The following is a 14,007-nucleotide window of genomic DNA, read 5'->3' as shown; positions in this document are numbered from 1 at the left end:
ATACAGGCTTCATGTCGGGAAGGAACCACATCAGCATATGCAATATAGCGTGGTAGAAGAGTAAAATAAGCACCAAGCGTCGCACAACGCGAATTCTGTAACTAGGCGTCACACAATGCGAATTGCGCAACGAGTAGGTTGTTGAATGCTTCCAACCCATTACAAAGGGATCTGCCATAATTCTTCATCGTCATCAGACACAGCATCAACAAAGTGCGCATAATGCCTTACATGCGTTAGCAGCTACCAAAGCTCTCCGTAGAATGACGAAAAATGGCACAGTGCCTGCTGCCCTACATCTCAAAAATTACAATGATTTATAGCGTAGTGGGTTCCTCGCAAGTGCACTTGTATTGGTTGCCAAGGAAGCCCATAAGCGCATGATCCACTTCCTCGTGGTCTCAGTAAAATACAATGATTTATAGCGTAGTGGGTTCCTCCCAAATGCACTTGTATTGGTTGCCAAGGAAGCCTATAAGCGCATGATCCATTTGCGCATGTCGTCGCTTCAACAAAGTGCACATAATGCCTTACAGACGTGTAACTGGTGCCTGGGTTCTCCGCAGTATGACGAATAATGGCTTAGTAGGTGCTTCTCAACTTCACAAAAATTGTGATTTATGGCGTAGTGGGTACCTTGCTAGTGCACTTTTATTAGTAGCCGCAAGAGAGCATGCAACGGGCTCTAGAAACGCCGCTCTTCCAGCTTTCGCTGTGACTGTGCTGCGGTTTCAGCGCAGGCCTGGCATTTTTTGACGTTGTCCTTGCGCGTCTCGCTGCTTCATCACGAGCAAAGCCCGACCAGGCACAGCGATAGATGGATGGCAAGGTTTTTCTTCAAGCTCAGCGCTCTCTCGTGTCATCTGAATCATCTTTTATTGAACGGTATTGCATTGACTGCAATCAACGACACATGGCGTAACGCACAACACGCGTGTAGAGAAGACGTAGCCACCGAAAATAAATACATTAGATTGAATCTTCATTTACCTTTCAACATTGTGCGTGTCCTTGTGTTTAAAAATTAAGATCGTGATAATGGAAGGTGCAAGGAGTGGCATTTATCTTGTGATATATGTACGGGTCATGTTTCTCAGTACACGTAGCGATTTTTAATTTCTAAGATAGCCGACATCAGGCCGATGATGTAACTGCTCTTTTAATAAATAATATCCCTACTGCTGCCGTTGATTCTTGCGAAACTGGGTGTGCAAAAAGAAATGTCGAAACATTTATACGATAATTAATAGGTTTTATGGGGAACTGCGTTTCTTTCGATATAGTGCTTGGGACATAGCTTGTCTGGCCAACGTCTCCGGATAGACACACTTTTGCAATTGAGAGACATTAAAAAAGGGCAGGATCGTGAACGCGGAGCCTAGTTTATTTTCTTAAGATGAAGTTTCGGTGGAAAGTAAGCAGGGGATATATAATAAGGCACGCATCTAGAAAAACCTACTTGTGGCGCAACTCGTCTGAAACAATATCAGTAATTGTAGTCGTCGTGAGAATAACACATATTTTTGTTTCAGAAACCGGTATTTTAAATGTTACGCAAGCTTTTAAACGTTCAGCAAGGTTTCAGGTTCTTGCCAGGTGATCAAGCACGCTGTTTACTTATTCATGACACATCTGGGTATTTTGTTTGATTAGGGCTCCGAGAGGCTCTGCGAAGATCAAGTAAAGAAAAGGATGTAACTGAAGAAATTACCCGCACCGCATACCTGCAGCATTCTATCTCTTACTGCAGCAGAGCTGTTCTGCTCGAGGTTGGCCGCGTGTCGTATATAAAAAATTATTATCATCATAAACCGGCATGCACTCTCTTCTTCAGTGTCGTCTTGTGCTTCGCTCCCAGAACACCTGTGCCCGTTTCTCCGGCGTGGGATGCAATAACACTGATGGACGACAGAAAGAGTACAGAGAGAGAAAGAGAAAGGAAGCGAGAAAGAGAGAAAAAGAAAGGAAGAGAAAGAAAGATAGAGAAAAAGAGAAATTCTTGGCGAGAGCAAGCATAGCCGTGTGTAGTATAGTATAGCAAGGAGTGGGAAAGAGAGAGGTGAAAGGGTAAAAGCCTAGTATTCATTCTAAAAAGACAGGGCGTGCAAACACGGACACATTTGTGGTTTCCTGACTTCTTTCTTGTGTCCGTGTCTGCACGCCCTGTCTTTTTAGAATGAATACGTACCAACTAGCTCAGCTCTCTGTTATTAAAAGCCTAGCCAAGCCAGTACCAGCTAGGTGCCCACCAGCTCTGCCGTGACCCAGCCTTGCGCAACTTAGGGCAAGCTGAGGCAATTTTTAAATCTAAAAAAACATAAGCGATGTAGAATTATATCTACTGCGAATTCTTGAGTATATATAGTTCAGAGACAAAGTACAATGTCAGAGTTCGAAGTATAATATCAGCGATGAGATTTAACTGAATCTATCAACTTGGGAGTACAAATTATGTAAATTATGGTTAAGTAATTGCAGCGATAAAGCGCGCCTGGCCAGAGTAATATCATCTACAAAATTTCCAATCTCATCACGCAAAGATAAACATCTCATCACGCAACATAAACGTCTTCCGCGATAGACAATTTTTCTCGACTTTCATCACTTAACACACATTTTTCGCTATTAGCGACCACTGCTCACAGGCTTCAAGCACTGCATGACACTTCGAAATCCATATGCCCAACTTCATTATTATGTAGTTAGCCTTCTCCTGGTTTCTAATTCGTACGTGCACCTTGCTGTCGGTATTTGCGCTGTCTTCAAGGCCAATAGGTTAGTACTGTCCTGATAAGCTGCTGTTAATTGCCTGGGATTACTTGGTATGTGCTCATTGATCCGAATGTATAATTCACATACTTCCTTTCACAATTACGAGTTAATCGTGACCACTTAGTCTAGAAAAACTTTCCGAGCCTTATGAAACCGACATGCAATAGGTAAACGTTGTCCTTGAGCCAGGCTATGGGTGGTACACTTGTTTTCGGCGTATTAATACTCCGACGCAACCTTATGACCTATACACAGCTGCGGTGTCCAATTGTTTGTTGTAAGTTATATGGAGTATTGAGTAAAAGAACAACGTCGCCTAGAAAACATAAGCAGACAACAATATGTTCTCTAGAAGACCTTGAATCTTTTGAGCATTCAAAGTAGGAATAGTGCAGGTCATTAAAATCCGGTGCTTGCTGAATATGCGTGAGCGTAGGCGAATGTTCGCTTCTTGTTGAGCTTATCAGGCAATTCGCAATTGAAAAGTTGGCCTTAGAGGCAATTTGTTCTCGAAGCACCGCCAGGCACGCGGGCAGCAATGAGAGGCTTTTACGCGCGCCTGTTCGCGGAAAGCATGAACAACAGACACCGGCCAAGAAGGCACCTTGCGCCGCGAGTGTAACGCAGCGGCCCCGTCAGGGGCCGCTTCACCCGTCAGGGTGGGCGCAGAAAGTGCTGCCATGAATAGAGAAACGTCCGCGTATAAACAACCTCCCCGGCGATGTTAGAGATGTAGGCTTCTCGTTTTGGTGAGCACAAGCGTCTTGTTTGTGTTGTGTTGGATGAGGGCAGCCAGGCTCTGGCGAATGAACCATGTTCGCCATGTGGTACCCAGTCGGCTGCGCCGAAGGCCTTGTAGCTTCCTCCATTTCTCAACCGAAGGATCGCGCTGACGTGTTTGGCGCCATCTATTATGGAAGGTGCAAGCATTGAAAAAGGGGTGCTAATTTCCTCAAAGTAAATCCTGGCGAGGCGGTGGTGGGCCAGCATAGCGCAAGATTGTTGCACGGCCACTAGCATGAGCATACCTACTAATCTCAGTACGCACAAGTGTAGGATAAAAAAGGTAGCTCGAGTACTAAATGAACTTGGTGCCGCGGCTTTCAGTCTGATGCCTTAGGAGCTGGCAGGCTAAGTGATCGGCTAGCTGGTAAGCAATGTCAGCTTATGCGCTCACTTACTGATATAGGTTCAGGTAATGGTAGAACTTAGCGCCATTGCCGTTTGAGTTGTCCTAGAAACATTTCTTTAAGCTGGCGCACCAGTCGGAAGAAAATTAAGCGATATTGCACCAGGAATTATGAAAAGAATTTCAAATAAAACTTCTGAACATGAGGTGCTCACGTATTCCGTTCCCGCAGAAAAGACAAGAAATCGCTCTTAGCACTCTGTACGCAAACACAGCCATAATGTGTTTGGCTTGCATCCCTACCTACAGCTAAAGGAATCCACGTAGCATTTAATTATACATACATTTCTCCCTAGAGCTTACGCAAAATATTAACCAGAAAGGCAATGTGAACAAACTTCACGAGACGGGCTTGCATATCAGCAGTCAGCGCAAGTTAGTACCTTAGAAAGAATGCAAGCCGTTGTTATTTATTGCACGCCTCCGTCCCTATGAAAGAAAAAAAAAGAAGCTGGGAACTTGGTCAGCAGATTGTCAAGAAAGGAGACTCTCGTTCGGTATTGAGCGGCAGTGGTCGAAAAAGAAACTACGTCACACTTTCGCTTGAAAGTAAACAGAAGGAAAGTGACGCAAGCAAGGGAACCTAAAGTCACATTGTTATTCATGGGTAGACTCGGTAGTGGCCGGGCGGAATGCCAATTGCGCCGTGCATGAAATAATAGCGATGAAGGAGCAGTGCTGTGTGCACGCTACAAATTGTACTTGGACAATGTTTGGCTTGCTATGTTCGTGAAAAAAACGGAAGGTTGACCTGGAAACGACGGAGCCTCGGACATGGAGGGTGGGAACACGCGCAGGAGATGCGATGGTTAAAGAGGCGTGAGCAAGACAGACGGGAGTGGCTTATTGCTGCATAGGCAACAAGCTGTTCTGCCAGTCGGTTGTACAGATGGTTCGCTATGCAAGGAGAATGCTTGTTTGTAGCCCTGAAGACAGTTGGCGGCACTAAACCAATTTGTTAGTGTGTCTTCATTCTCTTATATTCTCTCCCGGGTTTCGCATGACTGGCGCTCTATATGTCTATTACCAACGAGTACACAGCGCCCGCTGTTGTGCATGCCTCAGGTGCGTTCGTGTGTGTGTGTGTGTGTGTGTGTGTGTGTGTGTGTGTGTGTGTGTGTGTGTGTGTGTGTGTGTGTGTGTGTGTGTGTGTGTGTGTGTGTGTGTGTGTGTGTGTGTGGTGTGTGTGTGTGTGTGTGTGTGTGTGTGTGTGTGTGTGTGTGTGTGTGTGTGTGTGTGTGTGTGTGTGTGTGTGTGTGTGTGTGTGTGTGTGTGTGTGTGTGTGTGTGTGTGTGTGTGTGTGTGTGTGTGTGTGTGTGTGTGTGTGCGAACGTGCATGCGTATGCGTGAGGCAAACGAAAGGCGTTGCATCCCTGGCGCGTGTGTGCGTGTGTGCGTAAGGCCAATGCAAAGTGTGAGACAAGGGCCACAGAAAATTAAATGGAGGTGGCCATCAATTCATAGACACGTGCAGTGTTGATTTTTAAACTGCCCAGCTTACTTCGAGTATTTTGCTACTTATGTTCTAGTAATTCTTACATCATTAATCTCTTGGCCAAACAATATTTTGTTTTCGCATTAAGCACGCCTGTATTTATGTTACATTCAAGAGCTAGGCTTGATGTGGACTTACTTTGTAACTTTCTTTGCCTGTAATATAATAGGATGGCTTTTGGGCCATAGCAGCATACTTACTGTAAAATTCAACAATTTCCGTAATGTGGACTCAAGTCTCAGCACTGACTTCAAGTTAGTTTTAGTTATTACTACCGGATCTGCTGAAGTTCAGTGGGTATTTTTTCGTCTGTGCTTTACGGACAAGATTCGCGGAAGAACCTCCTTAAGATGATAGGCACGAAGCTTAGCGCCAAATGTTATTAAGACACGAAAGCTTCTAAAACCTTATTACGAACACTTGGAAGAGAAGCGAAATTCTTCGGCGGTTGCCACCAGCAGCCACTTTCGAAACATTGTATCCAAACTGAGGCCCACTTGGAGGACGCTAGGGCCTATCACTCAAGAAGTGCCCGAGTGCTTCCAGTTGCCAAAGTGGAGATTCGTACAGTCCGGAATATGTTGGCAACGGAGAACAGAACTAGTGGACGTGTGTGGTATGCTCAAGAAAGAAGGAAGAAAAGAATACGAAGCGGCTGAGATATTGTTATATTCATTCAGATTTGTACACACGAACTTCGGCCAATCAACCAGTAAGAGGTATGTGCGACAAACTAGCAGAAATCAACCACATCAGACACGCGTGCCTGATACTCGCGCTTCAAGTCGAAAAAGTTTCGTAACTGCATCGGTCGTTTCCGAAATGTACCTGTAACATTCTTTCGACTTGTTTCTTTGACAAATCTGCCCCTTCTTCTGGTTAGTATGCAAAGAAATGTTTGTTGGAAATTAGACCACACCGCGTTTTCCTCTCTTTTTTTCTTGATTCATTAACTTCCTTTCTCCCGCATACTGCTCTCGAAATTCTGCGACAAAAACTGTTCATGTTTATGTGTGCGGCATATAAATTCAGCGACCATGAGCAAAAGAACCTGGCAGTCAAACTGCGTTTTTTTGTTTGCTTTTCATAACCATATAATTTCTACGGGTTAGGGAACTTTGTCAGGCATCAAATGCTTCTTTTTAGCAACCCTGCCCACTTAGCCGACATGTATATTCAATGTACAACCAGCGTCAAAAGATTAGGGACCACGAGACACAGGAAAAAGCTCACAATGTTCCCACTCATTCGGCAGGCAGCTTTGAGTTTAAACTTCCAGCCTGTTTAGAACGCGCTAACAGCATGTGCTGTGCAGTTTGATTGAAGGCAGTGGTAAATTTTTGGGAAATTCAAATTTTTCACAGACTTAGTGGTCTCTAAACTTCTGGTGGTGACTGAACAGTACACTGTAGACTTTAACTGATTGACTGAATGCATTGGGGCTGCTCCATTGCAATAGGTTGCATAAAAGTATGTTTACGTTGATTGTTTGCAGATGAAAATAACCTACGTTCTCTTGGTGGAAGAATCTCACGCGCAGAGAAAAAACGGAATGTAGATATTATTGAGAGGCGACACCCATCACTTTTCGTCAGTATCGCTGCGTGTCGTCGTTCTGGGAACAAAACTGGCAGCGTACTCAACGTGACGCCTGTATCGCGAAGCCACACGCTGGGACAAAATCGGACACGTTCGAACAAAGGCCAGAACCTTGTACCAACACTATGCGAGACGCCTTGATTCCTGCTGAACTGGGTTACGGCGCCATATACTTTGCCACAATGCTTGTAGGACTGTTTATGAGGTGCTCCCAAAATTAGGGACAACCTTCTTTTGCCGCAAGTGTTCCAGCGAGGAGCTTCGACGATACTGTGTGACAGCTGGATGTGAAAAGCGTGCGCGATGGAAGCGCGCGTTTAATCAGTACCTTATATTCAACCTCAGTATCGGTAAATCACTGGTCGAAAATACTTTCACTGAATTCTAAGCCTAAATATATAGCTCATAAACACCGCTCATACGTAAAGAAGGAAGCAACACAACTACACCGTATAACAGGAATATCACTTCACTTGCTCCTATGTGTAGGGTAGCAAACCGGTTTTCCTAAACTGGTTAACCTCCCTGTCTTTCCTTCTCTACTATTTCTTCTTCTCTCTGCTTGCCAATGAGAGAAGTGTCAACTGATAGATTAAGTTTGTGTATAGTAGTACTGAAAAATAGTGACGTGTTTGGCAATTAGCTTTTCTATATTATGTCTACAAAAGGGGCAAGAGGAAAGCGCATTCCATCACTTCAGTCGATAATGCATAATAACTGTCACCTACCCTGCCCACGTCGCTGTATGCTCCTATTGCTAAAAGAAACCAAGAGCCGTCTGAAACTTCAGAACGCTGCGACAGAGTTTATGCGCGGAACGCGCTTCCTGTTTCTCGCCACTGGGGAGAGAGAGAAAAAAAAAAGAGGCAAGTACTAAAAGTAATGCGAGCCGCTTGTACAGCAGCGCCTCAGTAGTATACACAAAAAGTATAACGAGACCTACGAACGTGCCACGTCTTCTCGTTGGGGACAGGCAATTGAGAAGATTGAAGAGGCCTGAATTGTTCCCATACTGCATACGGGGGGTGAGGCACTACTGGGGGCACATAACGGCAGACGACGTGTCAAACCAACCTCACGGTTCGCTAAGAGTGAGAAGAAATTAAAAACAAAAAAGATAAGGTACCAGTCATTTATAGCGCAACAATGAGGAGACAGAGGGTCTAAGGATGGCGAGCGGAGAAAGTGGAAAAAACAAACTATTGCTTCTAATTAAACGGTCGGGAAAAAGTGGTGAGGCCGTGACCGCCTCTGCTCATCGCTTGCACAAGCCGCACTGTTATCGCGGACGTGAAAATTAGACGTCCTGTGCTGCACGGCGGCTCCCCGCTGAGGCCGGCAAAAGCGGAACCAATTGTATTTAACGGGGCTCTGGTCTTACGTAAATTTGTCACAATTGCTGCCAGAGGTAGGAGGCATTTTTTCTGTGTTATCTCTTCTCAGCTGTGGAATGGTTTGGAGGGCTGAGTCGGAACGTTTTCTTTCTTACTTTTCTTTTCTGTCAAAAAGAGCATGACTTGTGGGTTTTAATTACACACTACTTTTAATTAAAACAAGGAGGTGACATGATATCCTTCTTTATAAGCACAATAAATTATGAAAGGGAGCAAGAAGCGAATAGGCTTGGGAAAGCGGAAACAAAATTAAGGCACAGACAAGTATTCATAAAAAAAAACATTAAGAGCAATATAATAACATCTGGGGTTTAACGTCCCCAAACCACGATACGATTATGAGAGACGCCGCAATGGAGGGCTATGGAAATTTCGACCACCTGGGAATCTTTAACGTGCACCTAAATCTAAGTAAAGGGGCTCCAAACATTCGCCTCTATCGAAAATGCAGCCGCCGCGGCCGGGATTCGATCCCGCGACCTTCGGGTCAGCAGTCGAGCGCCATAACCAATAGACCACCATGGAGGGGCAAAAACGTTAAGAAAACGAGATATTTATAGCCGAAGCTTCAAACTAGCATACGATGTAATTATTCTTTACTTCTATTGCTTTTAAGTGGCGATAACTTTGCTGACCTGTTTTCACTTATCAATTCAGTGAACACTTACCCCCGGAAGCTGATGAGTTTCAACGTTGCCGCATGCGTACTAGAAATATTTAACGCTTACGATGGCTTATAGATTAGCTGGATTTAAATTTCATGACCCGTCATGTAGGTTGACGACACAAGCTAAGTCTACGAGACTTTTTTTCTTTCCTCTTCTGGCCTTTTTGTCGAGGCGTATGTTTACACCATGCAATGTATACTGTGCTGAACTTAAGTTTGCGAGCCTATGTTACCAACCGCTGTGCAGTTTTTTTAAAGTTGAACATCGGGATTCTCATGAAGATGTCATTTTGAAGTTCTTTTTCATTGCGTGTAATGGTTTCACCGCTATCTGTCACGATGGTACTCCCGTACTTTTTGAGAACTACTGTCTTGCGCGAACTCTCTTGACTGCGTTTTGCAGCACACGATCATGCAGTTATCAGCTGGGCCTTTCCATCGTATTTTGTGTTGATCTTACCATTTGTCGGCTCATGTCTTCCTACCTTAAGCAGCCGAAGAAACGCTTTGCTGTATGATACACGTAGAGCGGAGCCTAACGTTTTGTATTTCTCTCTACGTCCTTTCGTACCGTCCGAATAGCAGAATAGCAGTATCCAATTTCTTAGGGGATAACTAAAGAGTATAATCTTGGGCCTCGTGGAGCAAGGACAGGGCGCCGAACACAAATGCTGGTAGGGATTGATGCGTCGACACCAGATGACACCCTTCTAGGCAAATCGTTTATCTCTAATACCGGACACGCGGAAAAATGTCTGTGTACCGTGGTTTTTCAGTACCGACTTACGTTCATTCGATGTGACTATCTGATATCTTGCATCCACACGTAAAAACCAAAACTGCGGCAGTTCTAAAAAGGGCTGCTTGTTGCCCATCATTCTTCGAGTTATCACGCAAGCAAGAAAAAAGTAAGTGTTCTGAATGGTTAATGAAGGGACGTTACGGCGCTAGCCGTGTTTTTGTATGTGTGAAAAAGACAATTTACGCAATGTCCTGGGTTGAAACGTGTGTTATGTGATCGCATATCATGCAAGCAGTAAAGATCGTCAGTGCGCACTTCGTTTATGGGGCTCCTGGGCTAAAGTCTTAATTAATGGTTGCAAAGAGTTGTCATCATCATCATCATCAGCCTGGCTACGCCCACAGCAGGGCAAGGACGTCTCTCATGTTTCTCAAAAATGAAACGAATAGTGTCATCAGAGAATTCGCGACACAAGCGGTGGTTTAACGGGCCGACGTGTTGCTTAGACACAAGATCACGGTCGTCTCATTTAGTGCATGCCGTCTTTCTGAAAGGCACAATGCGAGCATTTTTAAAGAGAGAGCACTGGTGCAGGAGTATACCTAGAAAACAAGATGTAATTAAAGAGACAGTGCGATCTGAGCAAGCCTTATACGAGGCCGATGAGAGAAGAAAGCCACACGGTACAGAAGGGCCTGGACGGAGGATCACGTGCTCTTTCTTTTTTGATGACCACCACTTCCCGGACTAAAGATAAAGAGAGAAAAAAAAATAACGCATGAAAGCGTTCAAGAAGGAACTAAAAGAAACTCCGCAATATAGAAGACGAAGAATAAAATGGCAAGACAACGAAGGCTGTTCTTCGTGCATTCGAGCTCGGATAAGCAATAAGCGTGGTGGGCGCTTGCCGCAGCGAACGCAGAGCTGGTTTTGGAGACCTCGTACTGCGCTTGTTTTAATTATCGGCGCGCGAAATGGAAGGGACAAATTTAATTTCGCGCGGCGAATACGCGATACGCGGTTCGGACGACAACCTACATAATATAGCAACGTAAGAAGAAGACTGAGGAGGACGTGTAAAAGTAAGGTTGGCACAAATAGTGTCATCAGAGAATTCGCGACACAAACGGCTTAAGGACCGACATCTTGCTTAAATACACGATCACATTCATCTCATAGCGTGCATGCCGTCTTTCTGAAAGGCACAATTCAGGCTTTGGAAATCTCAGAAAGGGATAGCGGGGAGTTCAAAGGACGAAACAATGGATGACTACAGGAGCAGAATTAAAAGCGAAGCCGACACGAAGCCCAAAATAATGGCCCGGGATGTCGAGCGTGGCTCAACGGACTTACGTTTATGAATGGAAGAGAACGGTGTACTGGGAGAGTGGAAAGTGTCTGCAGTTGTTACAAGATGCACTATGTGCAGAACTGTGCAAATGGTTTTGCACGCTCCTTTCGTGCACTTGAACTTGTTCACGGAACAGTGTCTGTTTAGTACTTCTATTTGCTCTTGCGGTGGAACTTAGCATATGTGTTTGCTATCTGACTGCCTCCTGTGCCTCTCGACAGCCTTACTCATTCTCTGTTCCATTGGGAAGAGAAATCCAAATAAGACAAGTTCACGGAAAGATGGAGTCTCGGAGGGATAACAACTCGTTGAGCAGAGAATGTCGCTGAAGTCAAGGTTTCGGCAAGCGGACTTGTCTTCGTCAAAAAGAGGATGCTGCTGCCTTGACGAAGACACTCGTCGAAACGCTGGCTACCGCGACATTCCTTATTCAACAATTTTGCATGATAGGACGGCAAGTAATTTCCGCCTATATAATGTATTACGTAAATTGGAGATCGGGCTACAGTGTCCAAAGTACAGTTGTCTTGACCAGGCAGCGCCCAGGTGGATGGCGAAGTCGCATAGAAAAGTTCAGACGACGCGCACGTAATGAACGGGCTGTCTTGCAGCACGGAGGGAGCGCGTTATCCAGTGAAGGCTCGTTCACACCTGCGACTAGCACTGGTCGCGCGTCCAAGTAAGACGCAAAGCGACAGATCTCAAACGGTCGCAAATTGTCGCTTTGGTCGCAATGTCACTGTCTTGGTTCAGCCGCTCGCTGCTTAGTTTTTCAGTCGCGCGTGTGCAGTCGGAAACCTCCCAAGAGAGAGAGAGAGAGAGAGAAAACCTTTATTTGTGAAGGCCTCAAGGATTATCCTCGTTGGGTGGAGCCCTTAGTTCAGGGCCCCATTGGCTCGCGCCACACAACGTGCCCGCTGGATCAGCCGACGCTGCTCCTGCGGCTCTGAGCTGGTCAGCGCAGTCTCCCAAGAGGATTGTGAGGGTGAAGGAATAGGGCGGCAGCCCGGTGGTTGTGGACATTCCCAGGCGCAGTGATACACTGCGGGCTTCGCTCCACAATAGGGACAGTATGAGGGATATTGTGTGGGGTGGAAGAGATGAAGGATGTAAAGGCAGGGGAATGAATTAGTCTGAAGCTGCCGCCAGGCAACAGCGTCTTCTCGGTTGAGTGATTTGTGTGGTGGTGGGAAGTGCATGCGGCTTTGTCGGTAGTGTTGTAGCGTTTCAGTGTAGTTGAGTGTGCTGTCGGTGCATCGTCTGGTTGGACAGCTCTTCCGATGGCGCCCGGTTTGTGAGCTCTCGAGCTACCGCATTAGCGCGTTCATTGCCATGGAGAGAGGCGTGTCCAGGTGTCCAGACGATACGCACCCTGTGTAACAAAGTGGGGTGTATTGATGTCAGGATACGGTATGTGTAGGGTGTGACCATTCCTTTCGCTATGTTCCGACAGGCAGTTTGTGAATCGGTAACCACGGTAATTGGTTCGTCCGGTGCTGGTAATTGTGAAGCGTGTATAATAGCCAGGGCGATAGCAGCCTCCTCTGCCGTGCCGCTGTCCAGGTTTTTAAGCGTAGCCGATACCGTTACAGAATCGGTGTTGTCCACTACGACCAGACACATGGCCCGTTTTTGTGGATATCGGGCCACATCAGTGTAAAGGACTGGTGCTTCAGATGTGCCGTCACCTACGACTCGCATTAGAGCTTTTACTCTTGCTCGTCTCCGGCCTATATGTCGATCAGGGTGCATATTACGGGGTATGGGGGCTACTTGAATTTTCCTCCTGATATCAAGTGAAAGATGTTTGGGCTCTTGTTGCGGTTTGTTTGGCACGCTGTATCCCAACCGAGAGAGAATGAGACAACCCTGTCTTGTCCGCTGCAGACGTTCAATTTGGCTGTTAAAATGTGCTTCAATTAGTTCACGTATGGTGCTGTGAACCCCAAGTCGTAGAAGGAGCTGCGTGGACGCGTGATTGGGCAGTCCCAGAGCAGCCTTTAGTGCCGTGCGGAGAAGGGCGTCCATCCGGCTTGTCTCGGTTTGAGTAAGGTTGTGGTAGGGGAGGTGGTAGGTCAATCTGCTTATGATGAGAGCTTGCACCAATCGGAGAGTATCTTTTTCGAGAAGTCCATGTCGGTGGTTGGTAATGCGCTTAATCATATGAGTCACTTGGGCGATTTGTTTGCGCAGTAGTGTGGAGGGTATATGTGGCCTTGCCGTTGTGTTGTATATGAAGTCCTAATATGCGGAGTCTATCTACCCTTGGAATAAGGTTTCCATTCAGATGCACGATATGTCTGGTGATATGTTGGTTTTTTTCCGGCGTTTAAACACCAGCGTAGTTCCGACTTCTCAGCTGCGCAAGTGAGTCCTCCGGCTAAGGCATACCCTTGAACCACATTGACAGCGTCCTGTAGTGCGTCTTGAATGGCGCCGTCTGACCCTTTGCTTACCCAGATTGTGACGTCATCGGCGTAGAGCGCATGCTGCACATTTGGAATTTTGTCTAGGAGTGGTGGTAGTTTTGCCATGGCCACGTTGAACAGGGTAGGTGATATAACTGAACCTTGCGGAGTGCCTCTGCCGGAAAGCTTTATAGTGCCCGACCGAAGTTCCCCCAAGGCCAATGGTGCCGTGCGGTCAGATAAAAAACGCTCGTACATAATCGTAGGTGCGTTTGCCACATTGGGAGGAGGGCAAGGTTGTTTAAATGAGGTCATGTGAGACATTATCAAATGCCCCCTTAAGGTCCACGGCCAAATTGCTTAGTGAGCCACACTTGGGCCTCACGACAT

Source organism: Rhipicephalus sanguineus, chromosome 3 (assembly GCF_013339695.2).
Source record: "Rhipicephalus sanguineus isolate Rsan-2018 chromosome 3, BIME_Rsan_1.4, whole genome shotgun sequence".
Taxonomy (NCBI): domain Eukaryota; kingdom Metazoa; phylum Arthropoda; class Arachnida; order Ixodida; family Ixodidae; genus Rhipicephalus; species Rhipicephalus sanguineus.
Note: the sequence above shows the minus strand (reverse complement) of the source record.